General features: G+C 48.0%; 1 protein-coding gene across 2 annotated transcripts in view; it reads left to right on the plus strand.

The window, feature by feature from the left end:
- The window catches only part of LDLRAD4 (low density lipoprotein receptor class A domain containing 4), a 422280-nt gene that overhangs the window by 57318 nt on the left and 344023 nt on the right, over nucleotides 1–20939 (plus strand). For both annotated transcript variants that reach the window (XM_037805579.1, XM_037805577.1), the window contains exon 2: nucleotides 9134–9225. The gene's annotated coding sequence lies outside the window, so the exon portion shown is untranslated. The remainder of the gene's footprint in view (nucleotides 1–9133; nucleotides 9226–20939) is intronic.

A 20939-nucleotide genomic window follows, 5' to 3' on the forward strand; every position in this document is an offset into this window, starting at 1 on the left:
TTTGTTGAGGATTTTTGCATCTATATTCATTAGGGAGATTGGCCGGTAGTTTTCCTTTTTTGTAGCATCTTTGCCTGGTTTTGGTATTAGATTGATGTTAGCTTCATAAAATGAGTTAGGTAGTGTTCCATTCTCTTCAGTGTTTTGAAAGAGTTTGAGTAAGATTGGTGTCAGTTCTTTCTGGAAAGTTTGGTAGAATTCCCCTGTGAAGCCATCTGGCCCTGGGCATTTATTTGTGGGAAGATTTTTGATGACTGATTGGATCTCTTTGCTTGTGATGGGTTGGTTGAGGTCTTCTGTTTCTTCTCTGGTCAGTCTAGGTTGTTCATATGTTTCCAGGAAATTGTCCATTTCCTCTACATTATCCAGTTTGTTGCCATACAGTTGTTCATAGTATCCTCTTATAATTTTTTTAATTTCTTCAGGATCTGCAGTTATGTCACCTTTTTCATTCATTATTTTGTTTATATGGGTCTTCTCTCTTTTTGATTTTGTCAGTCTAGCTAGGGGCTTGTCAATCTTGTTGATCTTCTCAAAGAACCAACTTTTGGTGATATTTATCCTCTCTATTGTTTTTTTGTTCTCTATGTCATTTATTTCTGCTTTAATCCTTGTTATTTCTTTTCTTGTACTTGGTTTAGGATTGGTTTGCTGTTCATTTTCTAGCTTCTTCAGTTGATCCATTAGTTCTTCGATTTTGGCTCTTTCTTCCTTTTTAATATATGCGTTTAGTGCTATAAATTTCCCCCTTAGCACTGCTTTTGCTGCATCGCATAGGTTTTGGTATGTTGTGTTCTCATTTTCATTCGTCTCTATATATTTAGCAATTTCTCTTGCTATTTCTTCTTTAACCCACTGATTGTTTAGGGGAGTGTGTTGTTTAACCTCCAGGTATTTGTGAATTTTCTAAGTCTCTGATGGTTATTGACTTCTAATTGTATTCCATTGTGGTCAGAGAATGTGCTTTGAATAATTTCAATCTTTTTAAATTTATTGAGGCTTGTTTTATGTCCCAGCATATGATCTATTCTGGAGAAAGTTCCATGAGCACTAGAAAAGTATGTGTATCCTGGTGATTTGGGATGTAATGTCCTGTATATGTCTGTTAAATCTAATTCATTTATCAGATTGTTTAGGTTTTCAATTTCCTTATTGGTCTTCTGTCTGGTTGATCTATCTATAGGAGAGAGTGATGTGTTGAAGTCTCCCACAATTATTGTGGAAACATCAATTGCTTCCTTAGTTTTGCCAGTGTTTCTCTCATGTATTTTGTGGCACCTTGGTTGGGTGCATAGACATTTACGATTGTTATTTCTTCTTGCTGAATTGCCCCTTTTATTAGTACATAGTGGCCTTCTTTGTCTCTCAAAACATCCCTGCATTTGAAGTCTATTTTATCTGAGATTAATATTGCTACACCTGCTTTCTTTTGGCTGTAGCTTGCATGAAATATTTTTTTCCATCCTTTCACTTTCAGTTTCTTTGTGTCCCTGTGTCTAAGATGAGTCTCTTGTATGCAACATATTGATGGTTCATTTTTTTTGATCCATTCTGCAAATCTATATCTTTTAATTGGGGAGTTTAATCCATTTACATTCAACGTTATAACCGTGAAGGCATTTCTTGAATCAGCCATCTTATCCTTTGGTTTATGTTTGTCATATTTTTCCCCTCTGTCTATTAATATCCTTTATTGTACCCATACCGAATCTCTTTAGTACTGAACCTTTCTCCAAGTCTCTCTGTCCTTTCTTTGTTTCTCTGTCTGTAGGGCTCCCTTGATTATCTCCAGTAGGGCAGGTCTCTTGTTAGCAAATTCTCTCAGTATTTGTTTGTCTGTGAAAAATTTAAGCTCTCCCTCAAATTTGAAGGAGAGCTTTGCTGGATAAAGTATTCTTGGCTGGAAATTTTTCTCACTCAGAATTTTAAATATAACGTGCCACTGCCTTCTCGCCTCCATGGTGGCTGCTGAGTAGTCACTACTTAGTCTTATGCTGTTTCCTTTGTATGTGGTGAATTGCTTTTCTCTTGCTGGTTTCAGAACTTGGTCCTTCTCTTCTGTGTTTGATAGTGTGATCAGTATATGTCTCGGAGTGGGTTTATTTGGATTTATTCTATTTGGAGTTTGCTGAGCCTTTATGATATGTGTATTTATGTTGTTTAGAAGATTTGGGAAGTTTTCCCCAACAATTTCTTTGAATACTCTTCCTAGACCTTTACCCTTTTCTTCCCCTTCTGGGACACCAATGAGTCTTATATTTGGACGTTTCATATAATCTATCATATCCCTGAGGTCCATTTCGATTTTTTCAATTTTTTTCCCCATTCTTTCTTTTATGCTTTCATTTTCTATTCTGTCCTCTTCGAGGTCACTGATTCGTTGTTCAACTTCCTCTAGTCTTGTACTATGAGTGTCCAGAATCTTTTTAATTTGGTCAACAGTTTCTTTAATTTCCATAAGATCATCCATTTTTTTATTTAGTCTTGCAATGTCTTCTTTATGCTCTTCTAGGGTCTTCTTGATTTCCTTTATCTCCCGTACTATGGTCTCATTGTTCATCTTTAGTTCTTTGAGTAGCTGCTCTAGGTGCTGTGTCTCTTCTGGTCTTTTGATTTGGGTGCTTGGGCTTGGGTTATCCATGTCGTCTGTTTTTTTCATATGCTTTATAATTTTCTGTTGTTTTTGGCCTCGTGGCATTTGCTGAACTTGATAGAGTTCTTTTAGGATTTGTAGACCAATTGAAGTCTTTATCTCTAATTTATCAGATCTACAGCTTCATGGAGTACACTTTCTCTAACTAACCAGCAGGTGGCGTCCACGAGCCACCTGTTCTCCACAAGCCAGTTCTCCCCTGCTTAGCCTTTTTGGTGAGTGGGGGAGTGAGTCTTGTGGGGTCCAATTGGTGTACCAAGCTTGCGTGTGTAGTTGGTGTTGCCCGCCCTGTATATGGGGCGTGTTTCTGGGCAGTCAGGGAGGGGGGGGTGGCTCTAACAATCAAATCTCCCTGGTGATCCTAGAGTTTTAAAGCTGCTGCAATAGTCTAATCCTTCAGTTCAGTCCTGCCACAGTTTGTCTCTGCCACTGACCCACAAGTCCTTGGTATTGGCGTATGGCTCCTGAGACTTGCAAGTGGGCCCCTCTTCCAGGCCGTGCACCCCGGGTCCTCTGTTGAGGGATGACTGTGCTATGTCACAGGTGAGTGCCGTCCCCCCAGGGCAGTTCTGGGCTGCTGGGATGTGTAGGGAGGCTCCCAGTCTGCTGAAATGATGGCTGAATGGGGCTTTGTTAATTCACACTGCTCTACCTTCCCAACTCTGGGACAATCAGCTGAGGTTGCAGGGAAGGCTAATGTCCATGCCCAGTTTTGTGTTGTGTGCCTGTTATTTGAAGCACTTCCGTCACACTGGGTTGTCTGGGGCAGTTCTGGGCTATGGGGCTGGCGATGGGCAGGAGTGTTTCCTGTCCACCAGGATGATGTCTGTGAGCGGACACCCCCCTTTTCTTGGGAAGTTGTGGTGTTTAGTGAATTTTCTCAGCCACTGGATTATTGCATTTTGTCTCAGAGCTCTCCTAGTTCTGCTCTTGACTTGACCTGCCCGAATAGCAAGTCTTTGAAGCTTTCTGTATTGGGCTTCTTAGAGTAATTGTTTTAGAAAAAGAAAAAAGGATTAAAAAATAAAAATAAAAAAACGGGCCCTCCTCAGAGATCTAATGGGTTATTGAAATGCTAAGAGACAAAGCAACCAGGGCCATTAAGGAAAGGACCACAGGGCAGAGAGATCAGCTTTTCTTCGGGATTTGCATATGCGCCTCAGGGCCCTTCCCCTTTCTATGTTCACCAGAACTCCAAAAATCCTCCGCTTTTATTTTGGAGTTTTTCATGTTGTTTTTTTTTTCTATGCCTGTCTCCTCTCTGCTGGGCTGGCTGCTCTCAGATTCTCTGGTGTCTGGTCTCAGTCTATCTATGGTTGGAGTTTGAATCAGTAGAATGAGTTTCCGATAAGGGCTGCCACTGCAGTTCTCCGTTCTCCTTCCCGGAGCTGACAGCCCCTCCTCCCCCAGGACTGAGCCTGGCAGGGAGGGGCGCGGGTCCCCTGGCCGCAAAAACTTACAGATTTCGCTGATCTCAGCAGTTCCACGTTTTTATGAGTGTTGTATGAAGTATGCCGAAAGTCAGATTGCTCTGTGGTGTCCAGTCCACGCAGTTCCTGGCTTTCTACCTACTTTCCTGGAGGAGTAACTAAAATATACAGCTCACCAGTCTGCTATCTTGCCCCGCCTCGCATGCATTTTATATCATGAAAATGGACTCAGCGCAAAAGTCCATGTGGCTACTGCATCTGAGTTGGGGTTATCAGTCCATCCTGAAGGGACATTTTGAGGTCCACCTTTAAGATTTCTGAAAAATGAAAGGAAGCAAGAAGAGTTTTTTTTTAATTAAATTAAGCTTTATTGAGATATATTCACTTACCATACAGTCATCCATGGTGTACAATCAACTGTTCATAGTACCATCATATAGTTGTGCATCCATCACCCCAGTCTATTTTTAAACATTTTCCTTACACCAGAAAGAATCGGAATAAGAATAAAAAAGAACATGCAAACCACTCCCTCATCCCACCATATTTTTCTTTTAGTTTTTGTCCCCATTTATCTATTCATCCATCTATACACTGGATAAAGGGAGTGCAATCCATAAGGTTTTCACAATCACACTGTCACCCCTTGTAATCTACATTGTTATACAATCGTCTTCAAGAGTCAAGGCTACCGGGTTACAGTTTGACAGTTTCAGGTATCTCCTTCTAGCCATTCCAATACATTAAAACCTAAAAAGGGTCATCTATATAGTGCATAAGAATGTCCTTCAGAGTGACCTTTCGACTCCATTTGAAATCTCTCAGCCACTAAAACTTTATTTTGTTTCATTTAACTTCCCCATTTTGGTCATAAAGATGTTCTCAATCCCATGATGCTGGGTCCAGATTCATATCCTGTGTGATTTACACCCCCGGGAGTCAGAGCCCACATAGTGGGGAGGGCAGTGAGTTCAACTGCTGAGTTGGGTTAGCTGAAGAGAGAGAGGCCACATCTGAGCAACAAAGACGTACTCTGGGAGACTTGTACGCACAATTATAAGCAGGTCTAGCCTCTCCTTAAGCAAGAAGTTTTGCCAAGGTTGCCTTGGTTTTCTCTTCTCTTCCTTAATCTCTTTCTATAGTACTAAAGGATGTTACATACTCCTTGAAACTTTTCCCCATAATTTCCATGAAATGACTCTTCCTACTGTATGTGGGTTTCATTGTTCTTTAAACAGGATTTGAGTTACTCAGCTGGACAGTTCATTTTTCAGAGACAGGAAGGAAGCACGTGCCCAGGTTTCTCTCTTCACCTTCATTGGTGAGATTTTGGAGATGGTTGAGAATGAAGTTGCCTCGTTTCCCTTTATCATTCTGCCACTCTTGTGCCACTCTTGTGCTGGGTCGTGCTTACCTGACGTGGCTTTCCAGGACCACTGCCCATCCTGCTTCCCTCTTCTTGCTTTACCTCTCACAAGCTTGCAGTTCACACAGCAAAGCCGGGGAGCCTGCAGTGCAGTGATCAGGAATGTAAGTAAGCAGATGGGCTGGGGCCAGTGAGATCCCGAAGCCCACTGAGCCCTACTTCATCACTCCTGAAGGCCATTCGTAGAATCCTCAGCTGTTTCGGGGAGGTGCACAGCCAGCATCTTCACAAAGGGCCATGGCTTAGGCAGCGTCTTCAGTGGCTTTCCTTCCGCGCTTTCCGTCTTTGCAGGGGTGGCCGTTAATGCACAGCCTTCCTTTTTGGAGGCTTTGGACTTGGTCCTGGGTTCTCTTTTGTGAGACCGTAGAAACCAGAGCTGAGGGAGCAGGGTGGTGGGGAGCTCTGTCCTCGACCTGGAGCCTGGGGTGCCTCGTCTTCGTGGGGGTGGCCAGCACAGGGACCCCCGTGGGGAGTTGCAGGTGGGCTCATTGGCTGTGCTCACGGAGAGAAGTGGGCCTGAGTGGTTTAAAACTGTGCCAGGAGGAAGAGGGGTGTGTGTTGGAATTTTCTGCCTCCTGTGTCACAGAACTGGTGTTTTTGTTTTTCTTGGCTTGGATGTGAGAATCTTGCTGTCTGAGAGCTGAATGCTAGGAGATAAACCCTGGAGATAATGTTCAGGTTTTCTGAGTGATTTATGAGGGAGTGGGAGTATATAATAAACTCCTGAACATAGATTTCAGGGGAGTATGACAGGTTTCTCTATGAAGTTTTTATTTTGTACTGTTTTAGGTAATTTAACTGATTAGAATATTTTAAAAAATATCTCTTCTATTAAAACCAGTCCTTCCAAAAATCTAAAATAGACACAACTTTAGTCCCAGTTTTCTTTGTAGTAAAAAAAAAATCTTTTATCTCTCAAGGGTAGCAGAAACTGAATATATTTATGCATTCAACTTTCATTTTAAACATTAAATAAATGCTTGCTTAAAAGAATTAAAAATTGCCAGTTTAAACATAAAAAAAGCCTTAAAGAACTTTGGAAATAGGTTGTCAGGAAGTTGGATTAGCATTTTTGTTTCAGAATTAGAGCTGGGTCATTTGACTTATGCAGGTTTTTTTATTTTGGTTGGGAATGAAAGATTTATTGATAAGAATGGAAAACAGGATGTTACCAATTCTTTCTTTGAAAGTTTTCCTAGGGAACTGCTTGTTTTTCACGTTCAGCCGTGAGATAGCTAAATGCCAGAAGAGTGGCAAGGATATTTGGCAAAAGTGATACCTCCTGAGCATTGTATCTAAGTCCTGACTCAGCTCACAGGTACAATGAAATCGGCTCTGGAAGAGGCATTGTGCTCCGTCACTTAGCGGGGAGCATGACATTAGAGGTCTGCTGTCTCATTTAAAGTGAATTTCAGGGCTCTGGGCTCTGCTTTGAGGGTTTGGATATGTCCAGCTGCTACGGCTTTATTGCGGGAGCTGGAGGTAAAGGGATCAAGATTATTGTACTTGGTTCATTTTTAAAAAGGTGATGAGCCTACCATGTGCCACCCAGTCTGCAAGCTCGTGGGGCTGGCAGGGTGCTGGCAGGCGGCTCGGTATGGATGCACAAGGCGGGGAAGGGGCGTTTCTACTGGGCCAGTGGTGTGTGCATTTAATATACACGTACACAGTTTATAGATTTCTGTATTTAGTTAATTACTACATTGAATTTATTAGTTTCCTTATGCTGTATAATAGATTACCATAATCTTAGTGCCTTAAAGCAATAACTGTTTATTATGTCACCATCTCTGTGGGTTAGGAGTCCTTTAAACTTGTCAGAAACATAAGTCCTATAGAAGACAGTCTGGGGCTGGTGAGAACATAAACCCCAAAAGGACTGTAGTTCATCTCTTTGGACAGCCATGCAGGGACTCCTTAAATATTTTGTGCAGCTCTGCTTGGGGTCTCGCCCGGTGGTGGTCAGGGGTTTGCTGGGCTATGTTCTCATCTGGAGGCTGGCCTGGGAAAGGATCTGCTCCCCAGCTCGCTCCATTAACGAACCTCATTTCCTGGTAGCTGTGGGACAGAGGTTCCTGTTTTCCTGCTGGCTGTCAGGGGGGCTGCTCTCAGCTCATGGGGGCCCCCAGTTCCTTGCCATGTGGTCCCCGCAGAGACCCCCTCCCAACATGGCAGCTCCTTTCCAAAGCCAGCAACAGTGGCTCGTCGCTGAGCCTGCTGAGATGAAGTCTATGATGGAGCCTAATCACCAGGGGGGAGGTCCGTCATCTTTGTCATGTCCTGTGGGGCAGAAGCCATGCCCAGCCCCGTCTGCACTCATGGGGAGGCAGGTGGGCAGGGCGTAACCCATTTGGGGTCACCTTAGGACATTTCTGGTTATTCCACTGACTCCTTTTCCTGAGGAACCAGGACACTGGATCCCAGGAAGATGAGTAGAGTGGTTGCAGTTGAGGAATAAAACTACGGGCTGGAAAATCGAATTGGACAGCTCTCTCCTGGTGGTGGAGAGCAGGAGGAGGAGGGCGTGCCGGCGGAGGTGGCCAGTGCCGAGAGGGAGGGGCTGCCCAGAAGCAGCAGTGGGGTGTGTGCTCCTGGGTTTGGGGCGGCCTTCCAGGACAGGTGCGGGTCCTCTGGCTGGATGCAGGAAGTCCTCCATTTGGTTGTCTCAGCGCTGGCTCCTCGCTCGGGAAGACATATGGTGGGACGTGCTTGAGGGTAGTGTCTTCTGGTGGGCACACTGGACCATGCATGCAGACAGATGGAAGCTTATTTAACCTGGGGCAGGGGTGTGAGCTGCATCCTGACAGGCGGGGACCAGGGAGATGCTTGTGGTGTCTGAGGACAAGCTTGGCTGGTGAAGCAGGAGGGGTGGTCTGAGGGGACATGGTGCTCACCAGCGGGGGGCTCAGGGCACTGGCGGCAGGTGGGGTGCACTGGGCCAGAGTGGGCCGGAGCCCCAGCGGGAGAGCGCACAGTGGGAAAGCCCAGACGTCTTCAGCAGTCTGGTGGGCAGAACCACAGAACTTCTAGCACTCGGGCTAGATTTTCACTCATGCTTTCCCCACATCAGATCAATATTTCACGTGGGCCTTTAGAAATAAGAGTTGGATGGATTTGTGTGGCCTCAAGATAAGTTGGATGAAGAAAGAAAACTGCCTTTTTTACAGCCATACTTAGGATGTATATGAGTCTAAAAAAGTCCCACCAAGGACACTTTTAGCTATTTCTTCATGGCCCCGTGTGGAAAGACCTGTGAAATAACATCCTCTCCGAGTGCGCAGTTAAGGAAAGGTCCATGAACAAGTGTGTGTTCTTTTATTTTTGAAGATGAGAACGCAGCCTTTGTTTTCCCTTTTGCTGGGGCTGCTAGAAAGTGCAGAGTGAAATTTTGTTCCCAGTTCAACCCCAGCCCTTAACCCAGTTTCTTTGCTGTAATTTTTCTCTTTTCCTTTCCTTTATTATTTGATACTTATCCTTGTATTCTCATTTTATTCATTTTGATGTCAGTGCCTTTTATCACGATGGCCCTCAAATATTTTTTTGGAACTTGGGAAGAGGGGTGATTAGTGAAAGAAACCAAAGAAATGGTTCACTGAAATTCTTTATTATTTTTTTTTCTTCTAGTAATTCAAGCTCTACGTTCATAACCCAAAACTGCTTTCTTCTGGTTGGGCCATTTTCAAGAACCGATCATCGGTTTTCGTACAGCTTAAAAGGTGAGTAGATTGAAGACTCTTCTCGGTGGTAATTTTTGCACAGCAAAGCTGATCACAATGCTGACTGTTTGGAGATGGTTTTCCTCTGAGGCAAGTTGTACCAACTTCTAGATGCAAAGGCTGTCTTCCTAATCTAGCTTTTCAATAGGAGGAAAGTTGTGTGGTATCAGATTCTGACTTTTTCTTCCTTGTTTTACACAGCCCAGGGGGCTGTGAATGTCTATAAAATACATATTTTTAGGTTTTCTGAAATACCTGAAGGAAAAGAATCTTCTTATTTAACTGTGTTTACTGCTGAGCCTGGGACCCTAATGCCCAGTGCTTCACAACAATGAAGCCCAGTGAGAAGCGGGAGTCTTCATTTCTCATCCTACCTTCCTTGTTTGGCCTGGCTTTCCAGTTCATAAATGGGGATTATAATGAATGGCATGCTTCATTCGGCACCCGGAATAGGGCATGCCCTGAACACACCCAGCTCCGATGGAGGGGTCTGCAGTGGGCACACTCACCTTCCTCTCCCACCCCCAGTGGACACACTTACCTTCCTCTTCCCCCAGATGTGGAGGTGGCATGCAGCAGGCACATTTACCTTCCCCTCCCCTCCAGTGGGCACACTCACCTTCCTCTCCCCCCCGGCGGGCACACTCACCCCCCCAGCAGGCACACTCACCTTCCTCTCCCCCCCCAGTGGGCACTTACCTTCCCCTCCCCCCCAGTGGGCACACTCACCTTCCTTCCCACCCCTAGTGGGCACACTCACCTTCCTCTTCCCCCCAGCGGGCACACTCACTTCCTCTTCCCCCAGATGTGGAGGTGGCATGCAGCAGGCACATTTACCTTCTTCTCCCCCCCAGTGGAAACACTCACCTTCCTTCCCACCCCAGCAGGCACACTTACCTTCCTCTCCCCCCACAGCAGGCACACTCATGTCCCCCCCCCCAGCAGGCACACTCACCTTCCTCTCCCACCCCTAGTGGGCACACTCACCTTCCTCTCCCCCCCAGCAGGCACACTCACCCCCCCAGCAGGCACACTCACCTTCCTCTCCCACCCCTAGTGGGCACACTCACCTTCCTCTCCCCCCCCAGCAGGCACACTCACCCCCCCAGCAGGCACACTCACCTTCCTCTCCCACCCCCAGTGGACACACTCATCTCCCTCTCCCACCCCCAGTGGGCGCACTCACCTTCCTCTCCCACCCCCAGTGGGCACACTTACCTCCCCCCCAGCAGGCATATTCACCCCCCTCCCATCCCCAGCAGGCACACTTACCTTCCCCCCCCCCAGCAGGCACACTCACCTTCCTCTTCCCTCCCAGTGGGCACACTCACCTTCCTTCCCACCCCTAGTGGGCACACTCACCTTCCTCTTCCCCCCCAGCGGGCACACTCACCTTCCTCTTCCCCCCAGTGGGCACTTACCTTCCCCTCCCCCACAGTGGGCACACTCACCTTCCTTCCCACCCCAGCAGGCACACTTACCTTCCTCTCCCCCCACAGCAGGCACACTCATGTCCCCCCTCCAGCAGGCACACTCACCTTCCTCTCCCACCCCCAGTGGACACACTCATCTCCCTCTCCCACCCCCAGTGGACTCACTCACCTTCCTCTCCCACCCCCAGTGGACATACTCATCTCCCTCTCCCACCCCCAGTGGACACACTCACCTTCCTCTCCCACCCCCAGTGGACACACTCACCTTCCTCTCCCACCCCCAGTGGACACACTCACCTTCCTCTCCCACCCCCAGTGGACATACTCATCTCCCTCTCCCACCCCCAGTGGACACACTCACCTTCCTCTCCTACCCCCAGTGGGCACACTTACCTCCCCCCCAGCAGGCATATTCACCCCCCTCCCATCCCCAGCAGGCACACTTACCTTCCTCTCCCCCCCCAGCAGGCACACTCACCTTCCTCTCCCCCCCCCAGCAGGCACACTCACCTTCCTCTTCCCCCCCAGTGGGCACACTTACCTTTCTTTCCCACCCCCAGTGGGCATAGTAACCTTCCTCCCCCCCCCCCCCGGGGGCACACTTAATTTCCTCTGGGTTGGTGTCACGTGGTCTGGACTGTGAAGGGGGCGCTGACAGCCTAACTGCCATTTAGTCCCATGTTTGCCTGCCTGTGTTGTGGGTTTCTTTTTGGGAGGTGGGGCATAAAGTGGGTAGGGCTAAGGGTATCTGAAAGTAGAAACTTCCATATTACCTGGATGGCTTTGGTCACCTCTGGATGTCTTCCGGCCCAGAGCCTGATTTGGAGGCAGCCAGGGAAGGTGGTATCCCTGAAGGTGCTGGAGGGTGTGGGGAATGCTGCTGCCCAGGCAACTCAGCCCCCAGTGCTGACCCCCGCTACCCCCTGGGCTCTTTCTCTCCTGCAGGTGCTGCACCACTCTGCTCCTCAGTTTTGTGACCTCAAGTGATTTTAGGGAGGCCCACCCTGCCTAGTTCCCAGGGCTGTGGGGACATCGAATGAAGAGATGCATGGGCATTTTCAGGAAAGTAAGGAATGTTATAAAAGATCGAAATAAGATTTCTAAATTTTCATGTGTCATTAAAATATTGCCAGGTATGGCTCATTGCTTATGACAAATTCCTTCCTAGATCCAAGGTTTATAAGGACAAGGATATATTTTCTTTCCTTTTTTCCCTCCACAGCCCAGAACAGGGCCTGGTAAATAGAACTTGGGTCCATTGAAAAGATGAAGGGTTCCCCCATCCCCCAGGCTCTCTCAGTATTCCAGGCCTTTGGATCAGTGGTGGCTGGTGGAATTGGTGAGGAGATTGGAGACTCAGCAGGGATGTCGTGTGCCTCCTCACCGAGGCCAGCAGATCCCAAGTTTAAATGCCCTTTGCATTTCGGAACCTTCCTAAAATTGTGGGGTGCTGAGAATCACACGTTGCCGTGCTAGGGGCAGGTCCTCTGTCGACTGCAGCCCACGTGCTTCTCTCCTGGGGAGGTTTCACTGTTGCATATCTGGAAACTTGGGGCCCATTCCGTCGGTGCTCATGGGGTGGGTGGAGAGCGACCAGGGACCACCTGACTGCATGCCTCCCGGAATGTTCCGTGATGGATGACACCCCATAAGAACCTTCTGGAACAGCACATGGTGGTCCAAGTTCCTTGCCATCGGTGGTGTGGTCAGTGTGGGTCAGACTCATTGTTTTTGCCCCACCAGCGTGGAGCACGTGGGCACAGTTTGGTTCCTCCATCGTCATGGCAATTACAGAACCTGCTGACCTTCCCACCGAAAATTTAAGCGGTTCTGAGTAGAATTCTGGGTAACTAAACACATGGTGGCCTGTGCCCCAAGGACCGTGCAGCTTGATTTAAGACATTTTAACACAAGTGTAAATAATTCCTGCAAATTACATAAGGACTGACTTTCCCCGTGTGGGGGTAGCTCATTCCCTCAGCTGTTTAAGCGGTTTCATAATGGGTAATGGAGACTTTTTCTTGGCTTCACATGGGTTTTAAATTAAATTTGAAGCTGCACTGCTCCTCCTGAGCCTCACAAGGGTGAACGGCTAGGCTGGGCTGCAGAGCTGCCTGGTGCTTCCGTGTCCAGGGGATTTTCACGCACAGCCTGGGACTTCGAGGCCTGTAGGAACTCTCGCGCCTCTGAAATGGGTTCTTACAGCTGTCTGGCCTGGGAGTCACTTTTGCTCTCTCTTTTGTAAGTTTTGTCCCTCACACAGCCCGTGGCTGGTCTGTGTGGGCAGCTGAGACCTGGCATGATGGGCAGGGGCGTGTCGGGAAGGCCCAAGGAGGGTGTCACTTTTGCCTTAACTGCAGGATATGTCTGTCTTCTGCACAGTGGGGTTTTTGGGCTTGGTTTCAAACTTGGGGTGGGTCCCATGCTTCGACTGTTATTAAATGTGGTTTTAATGTTGACCTCCCAAGGGAATTTGAAGACCCTTTGCTGTATGCCCTTGGAAGGTGCCATGGGAAGACATAGACTTTGGCTTCAATTCCGGCCCTGCCTCTGCTTTGCTTTGCCACCCTGGGCCAGCCAGTGGTCCTCCCTGAAGCTCTGTTCTGCTCATCTTTAAGTGGGGTGACAGTTATCTTGTGGAATTGTCCCGATACCTACTTCAGTGTTTGACATGCGGTAGGAACTCAAAAGAGTGTTGGTTTTCCCTTTGCGTTCCCATGCTCGCTGAGCTGAGAAGCAGCAGGGCATCCAGCTGTAGAATCCTTTTCCAGCAGGCCCAGTGCTGGGGAATGCAGCAGAGTGGAGGGTCGGGCCCTGATCTCTGCTTCTTCTCAGGGCGGAGGGGCTTTGCTGAAGGCATGTCTTGAGGTCTGTCACTGGAGCCAGTGTTGTGGTGTCCCGCTGCTGGTGACAGGAGGAAGCACGGAGCTGCTTGGCTACAGGAGCCATTAGCTTGAGTTCTTGGCATCGTTAGAGTATCCATCTGAGGGGACAAAGCCTCAAGCTTAGGTGGGGCTGGCCTCTGCACCAAGGATGGAGGCCCAGTTGGGGAGGCCCCCATCTCTTTTGGTTTCCTTCAGTGGGTCCTTAGGGGCTCAACAGGGTCAGTGAAGGCTCAGTGGGGTCCCCGTGTGTGCCCCAAGTTCCTGCGGGAGACTTCCCAGCAACAGGAGCGGCCTCCTGCCTGGAACTTTCTGTCTTTGAGTAAAATTTAAACCCTTAAGGTAAAATCAGAGAGCATCAGTGTCCCGGTAGCAGCCTTACTTCGAGTGTGTGTTCCTGCTGTGCACGCTGGTAAGAAAACCACATTTGGCCTGGGATGTCTCTCAGAGGGTTCAGACTCTGCCCTCATCAGGTCCATTTGGACCCCAGGAACCTGCGTGGGGTGGCTTGGGCGTCCGGAACTTTCTGGACTTTCTGGATTGTCATTGGCAAGTGATGCCAAGCGGGCATGTGATGGGGTCCCTGGGGGATTCCAGTCAGACCAGGCTCAGGAGCCCCCTTCAGCTTCCGGAAAAATTTCCGGGTCTTCAGCCTTCCCCCACTCCTTCTCCGTTCTTGCCTCTCCAGTCTTCCTTCCCCATCCCCACCGGTGACTAGGAGAAGTAAGGGGACCATCTCAGCACTTCCCCTCAACATCAGGGCTAAGCGTGGCCCTGAGATAAACAGAAATGCAGGAAGGGGTCAGGGATGCTGGGGGCGCACATTTCTGAAACTGGATTAAAAAAAAATCCAGCAATGTTGGTACCACAATATTCTAAATGTAGTCAATGCCACTGAATTGCACTTGAAAACAGTTAAAATGGGAAATTTTGAGCTGTATGCATATTCCTACAATAAAAAGTTAAAAAAAAAATCCACCGTGCCAAGTGAAGGGGGAGGCTCCGGGAGAAACCCGTTCCCTCGGGGCTCCCGCCAGTGACCTGGGAACGTGGGAGTGTTCTCTGCCTGGTTTTTCTGGATTCTGTCCTATTTTCAGATTATATTATTTTCTTATCAAATAGAAACACGGAGTCCTATCAGAAAAGACGCCGTTGCCTTTTGCTTTAAACTCAAACATGTTAGCAGCTTCACCAGGCGACACCTACAGCGGATCAGCAGACTGCTAAAAAGCTGGCAAGTTTCCCACCTAACGTTGTGGGCGGGGTGTGGGGAGAAGGGCATAAAAATAAACTTCTCAGAAGTTCGGGGATGGCTGCTGGGGTGTGGTGCCCTTGGCGCGGGAGGTCAGAGATGGCGTCGGTTTCCACGGGGTTCCCCGCAGCCCGGCGCGCGGACGGGGCGTGTGGCGCGAGGTGGCGGCGGCGGGTGCGTCTCCGCACGCGCCTTGCTCGGCGCCTCCCGCCTTGCGCTGCTCGAGGTCAGCCTGGGCGATGGCGCGGCCTCAGCGGTCACTGCGCCCGGCTGCGAGGACAGCCACCGAGAGGAGGCGGCTGGGCAGGGCTGCGGCGCTCGACTCGTTTGACTCCTGCGTGTGTGGGAGGTGCCCTCCTGCTTCAGGTTGGTAGCAGGACCCTGAACTCTGGAGGGGCCTTAAAATGTGTTCAAGTCATGTAATTCTTATGGATTGTGGTGGGTGCGCTCCCACGCATAGCAGAAAGGAAAGGGAAGGAGACGGCTCCAGAACAGAGGTTTTGAACCCCCTGGGGCCAGGGGCACCTGTGAACTCCCCAAAATCTTGTGCTTTCCCAGGAGGACCTGTGAACTCCCCAAAATCTTGTGCTTTCCCAGGAGGTCAGGGCAGTGATTGGATTCTAAGCAAGGTTTTTGTTGTTGTTGTTGTTGCTGTATACGTATATATATTTAAAATAATAATTTTAATTTAATATTTAATAATTTAATTTAATTTAATTAATTTAATAATATTTAAAATAATAATTTTAAAATAATTCAATTTTATTGCGTTATGTTCACATGGTGTACAATCAGTTGTTCACAGTACCATTATATAGTTTCGCATTCATTACCCTAATCAATGTTTGAACACTCATTACCACACACACACATACACAAATTAAAATTAAAGTAAAAGAGTACACCTGAAACATCCCATACCCCCATCGCTTCCTATTACTCATTTACTTTTTGTCCCCATTTTTCTACTCATCTAAACAGAGTGGGAGCCACAAGGTTTTCACATTCACAGTGACACCATATAAGCTATATAGTAATGCAGTCCTCTTCAAGAATCAAGGTTACTGGGTTGCAGTTTGACAGTTTCAGGTATTTCCTTCTAGCTATTCCAATAAACTAAAAACTAAAAAGGGAGGTCTATATATAGCACATAAGAATACCCCCCCCCCCCAGAGTGACCTCTAGACTCTATTTGAAATCTGTAGCCACTGAAACTTTGTTTCATTTCTCTTCTCCCTTTTGGTCCAAGAAGCTGGCAAGGTTTTTGACCTCCAAGAAGGTTAAGAGCGTCTGCAATAGACATGCAGTGGGACGTTCATTTGATTTGGAAAATCACTTGAGCAGTTTTCAGATGGGAAATGAGATGACCATGGGTGGAGACAGTGCAGAGGGGCACAGGGGGACACTTGGAAGGGGAGGGCTCGGTTATAAACTGTGCAAGGGGACGACCTGCGGTTCAGCTGGGCTTTCTCTCCACGGGCGTTCTCCTTGAACATCGTGAACACTTGCTTTTCAAGTTCCTGCAAAGATGCAGGCGTTGAGCATGGTGTGAAGGCTGCTTGGTGATGCTTGCTGCAGAGGAGCCACCTGCCCTTAGAGTACTGGGGTGGTGCCTGGGCTCGGGGCTGCAGTAGGGGTTCAGTTGGAGGGCAGTGGCAGGGACCCCGAGTAGCGAGGGCCACATCTCCGCTTCCCACACACGCTGGGCACCGCGGACTGCACATGCTTCAGCCTCACCAGGCCAGTCGTGTCTGGGGGCAGGACTGCTAAACCATTGTCAGAATAAGTTGCAGACCCAAAGCTTTATGGTTGTCTATCAAGGAGGCTGCTCAGGAAAGCCAGGAGTGCCGTTGGCCCCGCACGGGCATCTGCTCCATTGGACACAGAACTTTTGCCCGTGAGTTCACAGTGGCACACGGGGAGCTCGGAGGCCACAGTGGAGCTGCGCTGCTGGTTGTGCAGGGACGCTGCTCCTGTCCTCCAAGACACCATGTAAAGGCTGCACTTGGGAAGGTGGGAAATAGGGCAGGAAGGGATGTCTTAAGGCCTCTGTGAACTGACTCTCCAATATTTACTTTTTAAAAGTTCTGGAGCTGCCACATGTTCAGTTTCTATTCTGTTTACATTTTGTCTGTGCTGTTATATTCCGATATTGATGGTGCTTTTGCCTTTATTTCTGGATGTTGGCTGGGTTGGGCTGGGGTGAGAATTAGGCCTATTCCTTGGGTGCCCATCTGGCAGAGGGGGCCACACCTCTCATCGTCTCACTGCCCATCTCTGTGTATCCATCCCCCTAATGCCTGGTTTTGTAGAAATAAGGTGTGTGTGAAACTCTTGAACCATTTTGAGAAGAAGTTGTTTCACAGACCCAGGTGGGTTTGTGAGTGTGTTTAGTGCTCTGACAGGTCTGAGGGTGCTTTTGTGTTATTGGAAAAACTTGTTGCCCCTTAGCCTTGCGATACTTAAGTCAGTTCCTCTTTTTTGAGCTGCAGTCTTTATTTTGTTTTCTCATTTTCCATCAGATCTATAATTGTTCCTCTTTTTACAAATTAAACTCCCAAGGCCTATATTTTTTAAAACACACTCTCCAATTAGACACCATGTGGAATGGAAAGGAAAGATGCTCAAGGGTGAGGACTATCTGCTTGAATCTACAGGATTTGGAAATGTGAACCAATTGAAGGGAGTTGAAGACAGGATAGCACGGGGGGAGAGAGAGAATACACACTGCCGGAGGCCGGCCTGTCCCTGACGGAGGTGTCCTTGACAGGACTCGGGGGGCTGCGCCCAGACTTACAGAGTTGCTAGTGTGAACGCCTGTTGCACTTGGAAATGTGAAGAAATGGAAAAATTGGGAATAGTTGGTCAGACTTTTCTTTTTCTTGCCAACTGGGATTGTTTTACATTGTGACCTTTTCTAGATAGGAATCTATCACTTAAGATAAGAATTCTTGATTTTTCCTGGAATGACTTCTGGCAATGATTGCAGTAGGAGGCTTTTCACAGCAAGTTTGTGGCTTCAAAGCATGGCCCTCCTTCGTCTCCTGTGGCCCTAAGTCCCTGCGAGCCCACCCGTTAGGCCGCCACTTTCCTCAGGGCACAAGATACCCCTTCAGATCAAGAAAGAAACTCACACTTGTCTCGTCTCAATCTGGGCAAACCTCAGCTTCCAAAAGTATGTGGGAATGCTTAAAATAAGTTATTTTTCCACTGCTGTCAATGGGAAGGGAGCAGCGGGGAGAGAACATGATGTGACCAGTTGTTTGCGATGGAATTTGTGTTTTGCAGCTGCACACGGAGCTCAGCTGTGTGATGGTCACTCTGCGGAGGACTGGGGCGGGTGAAAGAGAGTCCCTACCTGAGAGGGGCTCAGGGTCTGATGGAGGGGATGCATGGTCTGATGGAGGGGGCACACAGTATGATGAAGGGGGCCCTGGATCTGATGGAGGGGTCACACAGTCTGATGGAGGGGGCTCAGTGTTTGAGGAATGTTCATAGTCTGATGGAGGGGACACATGGTTGATTTGATGGAGGGGGCTCAGGGTCTGATGGAGGGGTCACATAATCTGATGGAGGGGACTCAGAGTCTGATGGAGGGGACTCAGGGTCTGATGGAGGAGACACAGTCTGATGGAGGTGTCACAGTCTGCTGGAGGGGACACATGGTCAGTCTGATGGAGGGGGCTCAGGGTCTGATGGAGGGGACACATGGTTGGTCTGATGGAGGGGGCTCAGAGTGATGGAGGGGACTCAGGGTCTGATGGAGGAGACACAGTCTGATGGAGGTGTCACAGTCTGCTGGAGGGGACACATGGTCAGTCTGATGGAGGGGGCTCAGGGTCTGATGGAGGGGATACATGGTTGGTCTGATGGAGGGGGCTCAGAGTGATGGAGGGGACTCAGGGTCTGATGGAGGAGACACAGTCTGATGGAGGGATCACAGTCTGATGGAGGGGACACATGGTCGGTCTGATGGAGGGGCACGAGCATGCTCTGGTTGCAGTCCACCAGACAAACGCTAAGTGCATTGTGCTGCAGGGGCCAAGTGGACGCCAGACGTGCATCTGTCTGGGAAGGTCTGTGGTGCTTTCCCAGGGATGGGAACATTTGTGATAGGGCTTGATGCATGGATTGGGGTTTTCTAGGTGGATGCATGTCAGGAGAGAGCATTTTGAGCATCAGGAAAGGCTCCCAGAAGTGTGTGGATGGGAGAAAATTAATACTGCAGCTGGGGCATGGGGTTCTTGAAAAGGACAGTGTAGTCGAACCACAGGTGCCTGAAGGCTGCAGAGCATGGAGAGACACCGAAGGCTGAGGGAGGAGGATGCCATTCCATATGTGTTTGGGGCATTGAGCCTGGTGGCCATGGGTAGGGGGGAGTAGAGGATCAGAAGAGAGGAGCAGAGAAGGACTGGGAGGCTGTTAGGGCCTGAGATGCCAAGGACCTGAACTGAGAAACAGGGATGGAGAAGAACCAGGTTGGGGAGATGGCACAACGGAGGTTCTGGAATGGCTTCCTGGCCCCCTCTCCAGTAACGAGGAGGTGGGAGGGCAAAGACAGGCAGCGTGGGAAGAGGGGTTCCTTTGGGAGGGGAACAGTGAGTCTGCTTGAAGATGCCCAGAGAGGTGTTAGACAGTGTTCTGTGGCCGGGGAGGACCTGACTGTAGAGGAGGTCTGGGGCTCTCCAGCTAATGGCAAGGTCAACCCCGAGAATGAACCACAAAGAGCAGAGCTCGCCTTCTGGAATGGGATGGCTGTAGTGCAGACCACAGAGTGGGAAGCCCACAGATACAGAACTTTCTTTTTCTTGTTCGAAAGCTGAGTACGTATTGTGTTGTCATGTTCTTGTCTTCTCATAATGGAACAGTTGTTGCGCTTGTTAATGTTTAGTACTACGTATCCTTTTAACTCATTCGCCCAGCCTCAGAGGTTTTACCTTGGTGGACCCATTATCAAACATATTTCCTTTCTATACCCAGATGCCTGAGACCTGTTGCAACTCCTACTCCCACTTTTATATCATCTGAAAAAAAATGACCTAACATGGCACACAGTATAGTCAACCTTCCATTGGGGTGGATTTGACCAGTGCACCCCTGGGTCTGAAATCCTCCTGACCCCGTGTCTTGCCTTCTGCTTGCAGCCACTCAGAGTACTTTTAAGAATTTTGCCCTATCTCTAATGCAATCACTAATGATCTTCTGCCAGAAATGGGGAACATTCTAAGGCTTTTGAGCCAATCTTCTTTCATAAACACATTTTACTGAATATTATTTTATTAGCCTGTGGCAAAAGGTAAGGGAAAAATGGGTTTTGGGTCCTACACCTCCTGGGTTGGGTCTGATAAAAAGATGTAAGAAACAACCCCTCATTTCACTTTGGAAGGTGGGGAAGGGGTGGGAGACTGCAAGACAAGTGACATCCTATGGGTAAATAGCAGCCTCTTCTCCTGGACACTTCTGTGGAATTCCCATCTCACGCACTGGTTCTGTTGCTTGAGCTCTGCTGGATGGGGCAATACACACTTCTCCATCCTCTGCCTGCAAACCATCAAACCGGGCTTGTGTCACCAACGTGCCATCCGCATCCTTACTACATTACTGGTTTGATTTCACATGGAACTTAGCATGGGTAAGTGGAAAAAGAAGCACATTGGGAGGGATGAACTTAGTCCAGGTTAAGATCAGATAATTGAAGATTTATTTTAGGAAATATATTAGTAATTAATACAAACATCATGCAATTGAGACTATTTAATGGAAGACCAATGAAAGAAACACTGATGACCCTGGCTCAGTACGGAGAAAACGTTATAGAGGGCATCAAAGGATAGCAAAGAAGGCAAAGTGATTAAGGCCAAATATACCTGTTAAACTAATTTTGGTTTAATCATTTGGATTTTTGGAGCTTTTAGGAAGCCATTTAATGTAAGAGAAACTATATTATTATCTCCAAAATGATTGTTCTACTCCATGAAGGAGGTAGAGTGAGAATAATTATAATTATCATTAACTTTTATTTCTTTTATGGGATTTACTTCTGTAACAATTCTAATTGTGATCTAATTGTGTGTATGTTTTTTATTGATAAAACTATAGTAGTATTACAACCCCCCAGCTAAATGTAAGCAGATAACCCAAGATAAA

The sequence above is a fragment of the Choloepus didactylus genome, chromosome 16 (assembly GCF_015220235.1).
Source record: "Choloepus didactylus isolate mChoDid1 chromosome 16, mChoDid1.pri, whole genome shotgun sequence".
In the NCBI taxonomy this organism is placed as follows: Eukaryota; Metazoa; Chordata; class Mammalia; order Pilosa; family Megalonychidae; genus Choloepus; species Choloepus didactylus.